The sequence below is a fragment of the Gouania willdenowi genome, chromosome 6 (genome assembly GCF_900634775.1).
Source record: "Gouania willdenowi chromosome 6, fGouWil2.1, whole genome shotgun sequence".
NCBI lineage: Eukaryota > Metazoa > Chordata > Actinopteri > Blenniiformes > Gobiesocidae > Gouania > Gouania willdenowi.
The window spans coordinates 36,287,575-36,301,695 of record NC_041049.1 but is presented as its reverse complement, the minus strand read 5'-3'; the positions used below and the strand labels follow the sequence as shown (position 1 = coordinate 36,301,695).

The 14,121-nt window shown below is 33.4% G+C and overlaps 1 long non-coding RNA gene across 1 annotated transcript; it reads left to right on the top strand.

Moving 5' to 3' along the window:
* Positions 1-10,063: 10,063 nt before the first annotated feature.
* Positions 10,064-14,121, top strand: LOC114464488 (uncharacterized). The gene is made up of 3 exons (XR_003674209.1): positions 10,064-10,246; positions 11,349-11,429; positions 13,407-14,121. It is a non-coding gene; the product is annotated as an uncharacterized LOC114464488 (long non-coding RNA).

Here is a 14,121-nt window from a genome sequence, read left to right as displayed (position 1 = left end):
TCTTAAACATTAAATGTTTGACCCAAAAAAACTCCTAAAGTGATTATTTGAAGTAAAGTTTTGGTACAGTATGGAGTCCATTCATTTAGAATCACACTTGGGAAAATTTTTGTTCTTAAAAAAGAAATGATAACAATATATTATGTTTTCTAATAAAATGTGCACAACTCAATAAAGAGCCATTATAATCCATCAAATCAGTCACAAAAATAATTTCATTCAAATCAATGACCAATAAAAACTGATTTCCTGTCAATGGTCAATATTCTTATTATTGTTCCAGAAAGTTGAATTATGAGGAGAAGAATTGTGGGAAAAAACATTTTGGGAAAAAGAAAAGCCTGTTGATGTAAATCAGAAAACTTTATTCAGAGAAGAAGAAAGTAGACACACAACTCCCTCAGATTGTTCCCATGACAACAGTTTCTCTGAGTAATGTTTGTCCTCCTTTACACATAATCAATATTATTGATTTAATCTAATTCTATATAATAAATAAATAAATAAATGGGCCTAAATCAAACAATAAATAAACTACACATATAACACAGGACAAGTCAACAACAGCTGTGTTGCCAGGTTGGGTTTAGAGTTTTTGAAGGAGACGATGTAGATACATTTATGACAGTTTATGGTAGAATTAGAATATAATAACAGCTCTATCTGGATGGCTCTGTGACAGCTACACATTGTTGAGAGGAAAAAATAAATAAACAGGAAACAGAAGGGTTTCATTCATAGACTTATTAAAAAGTTTATTTAGTCACTTTAAAGTATTTAAAAAGCTAAATGAGCCTCTGTTTAGATAGTTTTAGTAGCACAGGCTACATACCTGAGCTAACGTCAGTAAACTCTACTAAACTTACATTATTAGTTTCATGGTTAAAGATGTTAATTTACAGGTTCTCTGTCTGAAAACAGCTGCTGGTTTAAGAATAAATTAGTGCAGAAAACAAGCTTTTGGTTTGTTAAACCATTAAATATTAAGAATCAATCATTTCAGTAAAACAGATGATATTATCAGTTAAACATCTTGTAATAAGTGCAGGTAAATGTAGTATCTATATAGAGCCAGGAGGTGGTGGTAGAGCTACAGTATAGATGTGCTGTTCCACAGGTTGGACCATGTGAATAGATTGTAAACTTTCCATGTGACCAGCAGTGATTAGAACTCAGTGAAGGAGAACCAGCAGAACAACAAGGATGCTTTAAAAGCACAGAGTCAGTTCAACTCAGACACAGAGTAGCTCATCTGGAGGACTGGGACCATTCCTGGAGGACTGGGACCATTCCTGGAGGAGGACTGGGACCATTCCTGGAGGACTGGGACCATTCCTGGGGGGCTGGTCTGATGATGTCACCTGGAAAGTGATGGAGTGTGTGAGGCTGTGAGGGCTTGAAGCACTAGAAATAAAAAGTGTTATTTCTGTGTCCAGTAAAAACATTTTGTTAGTTTTGTTTTGTTCTCAGAGGAAAAAACTTCAGGGTTCACTGTTCAGTTACTGTTTATTTTATGCATTAAACAGTGTCATAAATGTATTTACCTCCCTATAGGCTACATGATGGAGCCAGTGCACTACTGATACTATTGGAGTCATTTACAATCTCATTCTTATTTTTTTTTCCCAAACTGCATTTTAGTCGAGTCGTAAAAAGTTACTCAGAGATAATAAACAAATTTACACAAATCAAAAAAGAAACAAACTACAAAGCAAAGCCACTCACTGTCACATTAACATGTGAAGCACAATACAACAACATAGACTATACACAATGTATCTATAATGACATATCTACAATTACACAAATATAAACATATATAAACACATATATTTACACACATATTAAACCTGTTCTTTCTTGGTTTCTTTTAAAACACTAAAAACTTAGACATATCTCAATATAAACTGTCAATATAATCTGTATAACATAGGAGCAACAAAGACACAAAAAGTCATTTTACCTTTAACTGTAACAACAGATGAATTATATGGTATTTGTCCAAATGTTTCACTATGTTACAATGTTTGTGTTACTTATTCACTCGTTTCACGTGGCTTTTAAAACATCTCCAGCTGGTTTACCAGGAGATTCTTGACAATACATCACAATGCAATGAACTCTGGGTAATTTCCTTAAAATACATCTGTGGAGATGAAACTTACTGAAAAGGAACAAGAAGGGCTGAAAAAGTCAGTGGAAGTTCCCTCACACACTTGATGATGTTCTAATAGGAACAGCCCATCAGCCTTGAATCTCTACTTAATTATGCTTTCAAAAAATATATAGAATGTGAATTAAAACTCAATTTGTCTGATTATTTAATAATTAATATTGAATAATTAATGCATTTATCTATGCATTAGATATGATTTACCATCTTGTTTTTAATGAATGAAGCAGGTGATTAACTATAGATGAAGTTAGTGTACTGGTCATATCCTACATTTTTTATCTCCAAGTAGCATAAATGAAAAATCATGGTTTTATTTTTATTTTCTTGAGATTAAAATCAAAGATGGTCTCTTTGTCTGTCTGTGTGTGTGTGTGTGTGTGTGTGTGTGTGTGTGTGTGTGTGTGTGTGTGTGTGTGTGTGTGTGTGTGTGTGTGTGTGTGTGTGTGTGTGTGTGTGTGTGTGTGTGTGTGTGGCGTCTGTTTGACCTGAAACATTGTCACAAGCTTGTACACACGCTAAGTGTGTATCTGTAATTTTGGAGTAATTTGATGTTGCAAAACGTTCATTTTAATTTTTCCCTCTTAGTATTGAGCGCGGTATGGAGCGTGCTACTTCCTGTTCTGGGTTCATGACGTCACTGCAGTTTGTCTCTGGTGTGAAAGTGTAGATGTCACAGTCTGTGTTTTCTGATGTGTGTGTGTGTGTGTGAGACTGCTCCCACTGAGGAGTGATAATAAGAATACAACAGTTTATTAATGTAAAGTTACATTAGGTTAACTGTTATTTATTACAATGTATATTATAATCATGTTTTTTTGGAAAATAAATTATCTCTTTTTGTATTGACTTTTAATATAATCGTGTTTTTGGATAATAAACTATGTTTGTATTGACATTACTGCATCAGACACTATTACTTACTCAAGTTATTGACTGAGATTGTCTCTCAGATTGTCAAACTGAACTTGTCATGGGAAATTAGTGAAAGGAAGAAATAATTCTAAAAAGGATTTTCCCAAGAAAAGGAGCCATTGAACATTAGCTTTGACACACACACACACACACACACACACACGCACACACGCACACACGCACACACGCACACACGCACACACACACACACACACACACACACACACACACACACACACACACACACACACACAATAATCACCCCTGCACTAAGAAATGCCAAATAAATATTATTTGTATGAATTTATGTCTTTTTTTTATTAATTCATCATGTACATGTCCCATGGGATTAAACCAGTGAAATCACACACACTATTTTACTTTGTACCCACAAATATTCCCCTTCATAACACGACAGATTATCAACACATTTTTTGTAAATCCAACCTTCAAACACATATTCATTTGTCCATAATTGACAACTCTACTTAAACTCCCACATGAATACATACTTCTGACAGACACTGTACTCGTCAAATCAATTCAATGAATCATAAACAATAAGCACTTTATTAATAGAAAGCTGTATTACTGATATGAAATATGTGATTACAAATTGTAAATTTTTTCTGAAGGTTTGAAGAATATTGCAATTTTTTGTTTGTTAGTTTTTCATTTTTTTGCAAAAAAGGTTGCACTTTTTTTCACATTTTTTTGCTATGAGGGGACCTGGGAGTTTTTAATTTTTCAAAGGGGGGTACAGCAGAAAAAGTTTGGAACCACTGTATTCAATGATACACTGGATTAGCAGAGTTACTTTAAAAAACGAATTAGTACAATTACAAGTTACCTGTTGAAAAATGGAATCAGTAACTTACTCTATGTATCACTATATTATGTGATAGAGTAAGTGATTACTTTTGGATGACTTCAATACCAAACATGCAAATAATGACACAAAAGGATTCTTATTATTTGATTATTACTATTCTCCTTAAGCACTTTTTTAGGCGTATGCAGTGATGTGCGTATTCTCTGGTCCAGGTTCCTGACACGTCCACCGTATGTAAATCAACCAAAAGTACGTAATCTGTGAATGAAAGAGGTCTGAAGCAAAGGAGGCGGGGCCATGATGTCATCATTTTTGGAGATGTCTGGAAATCACTGAACATGGAGTTTTCCCAATGCTTGTAAATGTCATTGAAATCAGTGAAAATGATGAAGTGCACTTTTAATTTGAAAGGCCTTTGTTGATAAACAATGTAACAGGTTGATTTAATCAGATTATTGATCAGATTACTGCAGGGTGAGGATTGGACACATTTTTCTGTCTGAGCCACAGTTAAAATCTCTGTTTTTCCCCTCATATTAACGCCAGATTAACGTTTGCTTGTGTGGAAAGTCTGATTTTATTTACTTCTTACATTCCTCCATTCCATTCTATTTCCATTTTGATGCTCCTCCATGGTGGGTTACAGTGCTGGCCCTAACCTCTCTGGTGCCCTAGGCCAGATTTTCTTATAGTGCCCCCTTATATGCAGTTTTTTTATTCCAAGTAATTGATTTTTACATTATTGTTATATTATTATTATCAGGATCATTTCTAACACTTGCATAGTGGTCTTCAATAAATCCACAAAGAGGCTTTTATAGAAGGAGAAAACATGAGCAAAATTACTTTTTTGACATTTTATTTAATTTTGATGAAAGGGTTTCACATACACATATAAGAACACAGACAAGTAAATAAAAGCCAATTTAAAAATCTTAGTGACAGGTAAAAATAAATAAATAAATAAATAAATAAATAAATAAATAAATAAATAAATAAATAAATAAATAAATAAATAAATAAATAAATAAATAAATTATTAGAGTAAGGCTTTGCACAAAAACAAGATACAAATAAATGATAGATAGATAGTGGTGGGTTGGCTCATCAAGTATTCTTTTTAATCTAAATACTTATGACTAAAATATTTTACTATTTTGTGAAAAGATGCAAAACGTCCAGATTTAACATAACATTACTGAAATTGTAGAAATGAACACACATTAATTTAAAGAATTGCAGTTCACAGAGGTATTGAACAAAGAAACTATTTATTAAAATAGTGTCTTTTTGATGGTGATTTATAAAACAGTTTAAACCAACACAAGCTAAAAAAGCTCCATCCATTCTATCCACAAATATATCCACAATTTTCACGTGTTTTATCATGTATGTGCAACCGGTTCTAAACAAATTTTGTGAAAATTTAAAGTAAAGGTCTGGAATCACCACTTTCATTAAATGATGTCCTGGTTCGGGGTAAAGACAAAAAAAAAAAAGTCTTTGGCTGTAGAAAATGAAAGACTTCACACAGAGAATAATGCACAGACACAAACTGCTTAGGTTGTTATACCAAAATTATTATTTTAACAATTTTCACAGGTTTTTGCATTAACAATACCACAATTTATTCCCCAAAACAAAAAAATAAAATAAAAACTGGCCAAAAAAAAAAAAAAAAAAATACGCTGTAGCTTTAGTCCCTTTTTGTTGTGCACAACTTTAACTCAGTCCAAAAAAAATGTTGAAAATAAATCCGTTTTAGGAGTGGGTTTCTGAGTCACAAGTGTTGGAAAGATCTTACTGGTGTAGGAGACATGAAATCCAAGTCCTACTGAAGCACTGAGAATCTGAAACGATTGTCAACTCCACAGCCACAGGTCCTCGTGTTGGTAGAATTCAGCACAGAGCGGACAGACGGCTCCTCCTTCACACTGAGACTCCTCCCACAGTCCAGGCTATCATGACAAGTACACAGTATCAGACACTGTGAAGTCCAAACCATCCAGAAAAGAATTAAAAATATTTTCTTTCTTATTTTCTTTCTTTTAAAGAAAAACATTTTCTTTTGCTGGGCTGTCTAGTTGCGTGGGGCAGGGCCTTAAAAGGGCGGTGCACCATCAGGTGGGGTTGGATCAGCTGCGTAATGGGCAGAGGACATCACCTCAGAGCAGCAGGGCGCACAGCGTGAGCAGAGCCATCCAGCTGACATTAGAGTGCAGTGTATGAGAGAGGAGCAGAGACGGTATGTTAATCATTGGGTAATGTACGTTAAGGATAAAATACTCTGGGTAGGCGTGAGTTTGACAGACAGGTCAGCGCGTGTTTGACAGGCAGGTCAGCGTGTGCAATGCACTAACTGTGCAGCAGATGGAATGGTCTGATCAGTGAGACGTCATCCTTTCTTAGTAGAATATTTGATTTGAGTAGTGTTTAAGTTAATAAAAGAACTATTTGGTTAAATAACTAAAGTAAAATGATCAAAAGTAAGTCTTTAGTTAAAGATAAAGAAAAAGTTCCAGGTGATGTCATAAAATGAAAATTATAATGGTTGGTTTAAAGTGATGGATATTAATACTTAACACTTAGTAAAATATGTGTTTACAATTTAATTAATAAATTAACAATGAATAAGTAAGTAAATACATTAAATAAATAAATACATGCAATTTGAGGAAAATGTAATTGAGATTACAAGTATTTCCAAGTTTAAATACATTTCAAACTAAGGATTTATAATAACTATTTATAAATTAAGTACATTTTAGGTTTGATTTTTAGTTGTGTATTGGTTTATTAGGTGAGTATAATTTGAGCATACTGTTTAATATTACAAAAGCATTTAGTTTAAATCAGGAAAATGGATCAAATTAACTAAAAATAACAGTAAATTTAGATTCTTTAATTTAAATGCAGATATAAAATCCCAGCATGAGAAAATTGTTAATTATGCTTTGATTGTAACTTTCCCTCTTCTTCCTTTGTCCAGGTTAACAACCTGTTTGACCTGCTGAACCAATGGACAGTTAAAATAAACTCTCAACCAAGCACAGAGTTGTTCTCAGCGTCCTCTGTCTTCCTCTCTGGTCCTTCAAGTTGGGCCGTGGTGTTACAAACACATACAAACTGGACAGACATCACGTCAAAAATCCCATGTTTTGATCTTTTTTTTTCTCCTTAGTGTTAAAGAGAGCTGACTATCACTCAACCTCCCTCCACAGTGCACATGGAAAACACGGTAACCACACAGTCACACTGCCACCTAGCGGATTTTACCCTCAAGTGTCTGTCAACTGCTGTAAAGTGTCATAAAAAAATAATTAGAATCCTAAAAATTGACACAAATATATAAATAAAATAAGGACATAGCCCCACCACATTTGTCTACTTACACATTGACATAGAAAGCTTATACTTTGTTAATGATTTACTGAAAACTTAAATATGTATTTATAAATGCTGAATACTTAACACATCAAATAACAGTAACTTTTATGTGGTTACATCTGTGTGTATTTATCATGAAGTATCATGTGTAAATCTTCAATTGTGCTTGTGAACTGTGTAAAGTAAAATAGACTGCTGTTGCCATGCAACCAATGTTTTTGTTAAGCTAGTATTTTATCTGTTTGTGTTTAGCACTAGCTGCTAACATGTCTTAGCATAGTCGCTCTGCTAACTTGTTTGATAAAACATGACAATTCATTAATCCATGATAGTCAAACACTGACTTACCTCTGGCTTTTCCACATTTTCCTCCTCTTCTTTCTGTGTTTTTCTTCCCTGGACACCAGATCATTAGTTTGGTTGTTTAGACATGACGTCACTGCTGCAGCAGTAAACAGTAAACATCTGGTCCAGCTGCCCTGGGTCACGCTTCAGACAACTGTCAATCAATTTGGGAGTAAAACTATTTTATTTTATTTTAATTAAAACTAGACTAACTAATTATTAATAATACTATCAAGTTAAGTATACTAATATCAGCGCTTTGATTGTGTAATTCATAATTTTATTTTTGCCACCCCCTAGCATTTAGCTATACTGCCTATGCCACGGGCCGGCCCTGGTGGGTTAAATCACGGTTTTTTCAACACTAGGGTAGTGACCCCATGTATATATATATATATATATATATATATATTTCTTTTTTTAAATGAATTAAAACATGTTATAATAATATTAATTTAAAAATTAATTCAGACCTTGGCAGCCCACTGCCCCTCCGGGTCGTGACCCTCTGTAGGGTCACTTTGAAATAAAATAGAGTCACCTGAAATGTCTTGTAGTAATGAAAATTAAAAAAGAAAAACTGATTAAAATAATACTTTTACTTTCTCGAAATACATATTTTAAAAAAATAAAGTAATTAAATAAATTAAAAAAGTAATTTTTAAATGATTAAAAAATTAATTAATTAATTAATTTTTTTTTAATTTATCTATTTTGCACAATTTAAAAAATCAATACATAATAGTCTGTCAGAAAGTCTTACGTTTACAGTTCTTTTATTCTGAAACTGCTTGGTTGTTATGTCATTTCCTTTCTGAGCGCATCCATTCTCAGTACTAATGTAAGGAAGTCAAAAATGCATAAGTTTTATTTAAAACAACCACCCCCTATTTTTAAAAAATATTTTCTACAATATGACTCTTGACTTTTAATGGTGTGCAGTTACACCGCTTGGTCAGAAGATGGCGACCGCGTGCTTGTAGGGCAGAAAGAGAATAAGAGATTGGGCCAAATCAGCGCGTCTCAGAAGTAAAATGGCGCTGGCTCGATAAAGATGTGAAAACTACGTCTCTCTCTCTTCATTCACCTACAGGTACAGTTTTACAATAGTGTATGCCTTTTACTAATCCATACTTTAAAGGAAATGGTTAGGAATCCGGTTAGTGAAGTTGTATGGTAGAGTTAGAACTAGGAGAAACTTATATTTTGTTCAAAGTTAATAGTGTATGGCTGAGCGTTACCACCGCCATTAGAGTAAGGAAGGAGAGCACGAGGTACCGTCAGTGTATCTTATAAAAAAAAAGCTTTAGAATGTATAGTGTTTGACTTGATAATGTTATTGTGACTATGTTCAAAATGTTTGTCTATGTTAATAGAAGTATGTTTCAAATGTTAAGTGTATGAAACTACAGTACAGTGTTAAATGTTATATTAAAACGGTCCCTTAGAGCAGTGTTTCCCAACCAGGGGTACGCGTACCCCTAGGGGTACGTGAACACATTACAGGGGGTACGTGGAAAAAATGAAGAATTTATTTCCAAGATAATAAAAAATATTCTCATTTCATAAATCCGTCAATAAAATATTACTTGTGCGCTATGACTGTTTAAAGGGGACATATTATTATAAAGAAGCTCCTTTTGTAGTAAATGTCATAAACGCTATATATAATACAGGCGGGTTAATTATTTGTTTTGTGTTTATTTATTTATATTACTTATTATTTTGATTACTTCTTATTTTTTTCTAATTTCAACAATTATTTTTCTTTAATAACAATATAATCATAATATATTAGTATTGATAATACAATATTAATAATAAAAACATTTACTATAATATTTATTATATTTATCATTTTTATTGCCTTGAAGGCAACATCATTTTATGTTTAATTTGAGTTAAATAAGAAGATAATGCCTGAATACGAATTGTTAAAGTTATGAAGATGAAATAAAATTACTTGTGTTGAATATTCAGTTGTGTTATGTTCTACTTTTGGAGAATCAATAACACGTATGAGTGAGGGGGTACTCATGGTATGACAAAAAGGCTCAAGGGGTACACAAGATAAGAAAGGTTGGGAAGCACTGCCTTAGAGACTGAAACCTTATGAATAGGTTGCAGCTTCAGGTGGTTTCAATAGTGTTTTATGTTTAAACAGTATAGAGTGTGTTTGTTGGATATTGTGTCAGCCACAATAGATATATGTTGGTAGTATGTTAACGGGAAAGGTTATTAGTTAAAGTATTTTTAGGCATTTGTCTATATGCTATAATTGTAATATTATTTGAAGTAATTTTTTTTTTTGTCATTTATGTTTAATTTATTATTTTATAGTGAAAATGATGTTTGTCTACAAAGTGTGATACCGCTTCAAGAAAATGTGTTTTGTTATTCTGAGAAGTAAAATGGCGCTGGCTCGATAAAGATGTGAAAACTACGTCTCTCTCTCTTCATTCACCTACAGGTCCACAGTGCTCTTCAGCCTGTGTATCTCATGTGACCGCTCAGATTCCCCTAGGTCTGATGCCGGTTACACTAACACTACATTCTAAGGGATGAGGGCTCTCTGTGTGTGTGACTAAGTTAAAGTAAGTTTTATTGTTTATTAAGACTCTAATATTATCATCTGACTTGTTTAGACATTGTTTACTCCCACTTGCTTTGCTTTCCTGTATCTTATGTACATGTTAGAATATTTTCTGGGTGTATTTTAGGTCTTTATAGGTCACGTGACTGTGTTATAAGCTGTGGTAAACTGTGAAATGTGTAGCTAACTTTATTCAGCTTTGTAAACTGTATTCCTGTGTGTTATATTGAGGTTTATACATCTTTTATTTGTACTGCTAGATTTCATTTAGCTTCTGCATCACGTCAGACGCACCTAGATGTAATTAATACTCTCTGCTCATGCGCACTTCAGGTGATTGGTCCATGTGGTGCAGTCGCGCCTGCCTCCACTAGAGGGAGACAAAAACCATTGAATCATCTAGAATCCTTTCATTATCCATTAACCCTTTACATACCTGCACATTGGCTGTTTTGCTGTTTATTTGGGTTTTTTGACTGAGTTAATATATTTTGATGGTTTGATTCAATGTTTATTCTTGAAATATATATTTATATATATCTGTACAATATTAATGGTGTTAATATTATTTTTACATGATTGGTGATATTAATCATATTATTATTTGTACATTATTAATAATGTCATCTTATTATTTGTGTCCTTTAAAGAACCAAACACATACCCATAATTATTTGTACCCTCACCATCATCCCTGCCTGTAAACCAACTTCAATAATAAATACACTGGTAACATTTTCTCCGTGCCCTTCTCTCTGACCAGTATTATCTCCTTCAGAGTGTCCCACTCTATCACAATCTCAGAAACTGTACTCTATACTTTCACTTTGTCAAATATAAATCTATATAAAATGCAGTATATAAATATCTGAGCCTGCACCTATTGTTACTTTGTGCACTGATACTGGCTACTCTGTATCTGTAAAACAAACATGATCAAAACACTAATTTTAGAGAAAAAAGTCTCCATAAATGTGATATAAAATGTGAACCAGTCACTGAGCTGTCAGTTCATTGATGTGACTTTATTTTATGACTGTGTAGTTGGTTAATCATGACCTTGTAACTTTTACAACTTAAACTACCTCTTTTTTTCACTTTAGAATGACATTGCAGGATTTGATCCATAGTGACGCTCTGGTCCCTTTAACTGCCTGCAGCCCATGAAAGTGAAGATCCTAAAGGTAAAGGCCCAGACAGCAAAATATGTTTAATGTTGAATTATGGTCAAAAAGGTTGATTTTTGGTTAAGGTCGACAATTGATGGTGAATCAACCATCAAACAATCATCAAATTCTAGCCAATTTACCAATGTTGAAAAGATGTCATTGAATCAATATTGTTTTGTGGTTGAATTTTTATGATTGAAATGCCAACGTCTAATCAATGTTGAATCAACGTATGCTGTTTGTCACACACGCACACACACACACACACACACACACACACACACACACACACACACACACACACACACACACACACACACAGGGTAAATTATGAATTAGAAAAGTAGTTTTTTTAATGAGTAAACCAATAGGACAGTCAGTGAGTGTGTGAGCTGATGGTCTTCTTTAATGCTCCTCCTTCTGGGGCTAAAGTAACAGTGGATAGGAAAGGAGGTACACTGTAAAAAATAAAGTACATTTACAGGAAATGTTCTGTAATTTTGCACAGATTTTTCCAGTTTTTCATTAAAACAATGAAATGCTAGTAGATTTACAGACATTTTCAGTAATTTTAAGTTTTCTGTTTAAAATTACAGTTAATTAACCATAATGTAAGATTACATTAATATTATGTTTTTAATGACATTTTAAGTGTAATTTTACATACAATTTTCTGTATTTTTTTACAGGTTTATGACCATTTTCCAATAATACAATGTAATAAATGTAACTTAACAGTAACCAGAAGTAATTTAAATATTTACCTTTAGAATTACAAGTATCTAACATAATATGATATTACAATATTAATATGTTTTTAAAGGTAATTCAACATATTTCTTTAATATTCAAATTTGACATAAAATCTGATGTAATTTTACAGATCTTTCCTAATAATGATAATGAAGAAATACATGTAAAATTCCAGAAATGTTTTAATCCAAGGTGAGTACCCTCTGAAACACAACACACAGACAATGGGGAAAATCAAACTGTGATTGTAAAACAGAAACAAAAAATACCTCAACCACCGTTTATTTATTTTGTCAATACATTTTTGTTCCTAAAACTAACCATTATTTTGTTATTTAATTCCCTGTGAGTGTGTGGTTTATTTTCTGGTATTTTAAAGGTTACATTGAGATTTAAACGTTGATAAGTTACTATACATTTTCTTAGAAGTAAAAAAACTATATTTACCTGTTTTTCTTTTACTGAGAAGAGTCACCATCGTTAAAAGTTATTTAGCATCTCTAGGACTATTTCTTTATTTCTGTTTCTACTGTTTACCATTTTTATTCATTACCAAGTATGAATACCCAGGACCCCGCCCATTGTCTACCACCACCTTAAATAGTATTAAAACCGTGGTCACCTGGGACGGGTGTTACCCAAAGTTTTACAAGTAGTGATATGATACTGTACTTTTTCAGTAACAGTCATGTTTTGATAGATAGGGATAAAACTGCTTAGTGATTATTATTGTTCTTGTTGTGTTTGTATTCCTAAACTTTAGTGAAATGTAACTGTTTCTACAGGGATGGTGGGATACAGCTTAGTGCAGTATTGTGCTGCTATACACAAAGTGTGGGGGTCCTTTCCCACCCCTGTCACAGGAGCGTGCACGTAGCCAGGCTGACATCACCTGGGTTGAGTGAGTGAGTTGATATCTCAGTTCATAGTGCAGCTGCTCTCTGACAGAGAATGTTTGGTTAGGTGAAACCCGCTAACGGAGATAAATCCAGGATATACGTATCCAGCTTTGTAGTACAGGCCCACAGATCTACACATCTTTAAACTACAGATGATCTCTTCATCTTCATAATAAACATCTTTAGAGGAACAAATGTTTACACAAATAATGTGTAGTAGAAGTGGTGTTTGTGTGTCTTTTTTTCTAACACATGTGACTTTGTGACACAGAATCTGTGTGAACGCGTCCCTGAGGCATTTGTATGTGTGCGTGCGTGTGTGTGTTTTCTCACCCTGCAGCATCTGTGGCTTCAAACCCTCCATGAGTGGCTCTGATTGGCTGCAGGCGGTTCAGAACTACGTGAAGGCTCTGCAGTATCCTTTAACATAAGGGTTCTCAACCTGGGGGTCAGGAGTTACACTTAATATATATAAATATAATATAACACTTAAATATATAAATACATAAATACAGCCACTCCAACTGATCAAATGCTTTCTAAAGCATCTAAAGCACAGGTGTCAAACTCAAGGCCCGGGGCCCAAATCTGGCCCTTTAGAGCATCTATTTCTAGATTCACAGTGTTTATTGTCATGTACACAGTAAGGAAATTGTAAAATGTAATTGAACCCAACCCTAGAAAGTGTAACAAACTAGCTACGTGTAGTGGAACGCAGTGGCTCTCAAACTTTTGTGTAAAATAGCCTTTATAACACGTGTTATCACTCATTTCATGTACAATATCTGTAAGTGTGCATAATTATTTACTAATGCCAAATAAAATATGACAGACAACTATATTACTCATGAAATATTTATTTATGAAAGTTTAAAAAAAAAATAGGTATAGAGTTTTGCCTCTATTATAAAATGAGTGAATACAAAGTCGTGTAATGGATAGATTAGTGACTGAAAATGAAGGCGGAGCTTCAATGTTTAAGTGTTGTTTCTCATTATTATGAGTGCATTCTAATGTGAAAAGGTTCTGCTACAGTGTGTGTGTGTGTGTGTGTG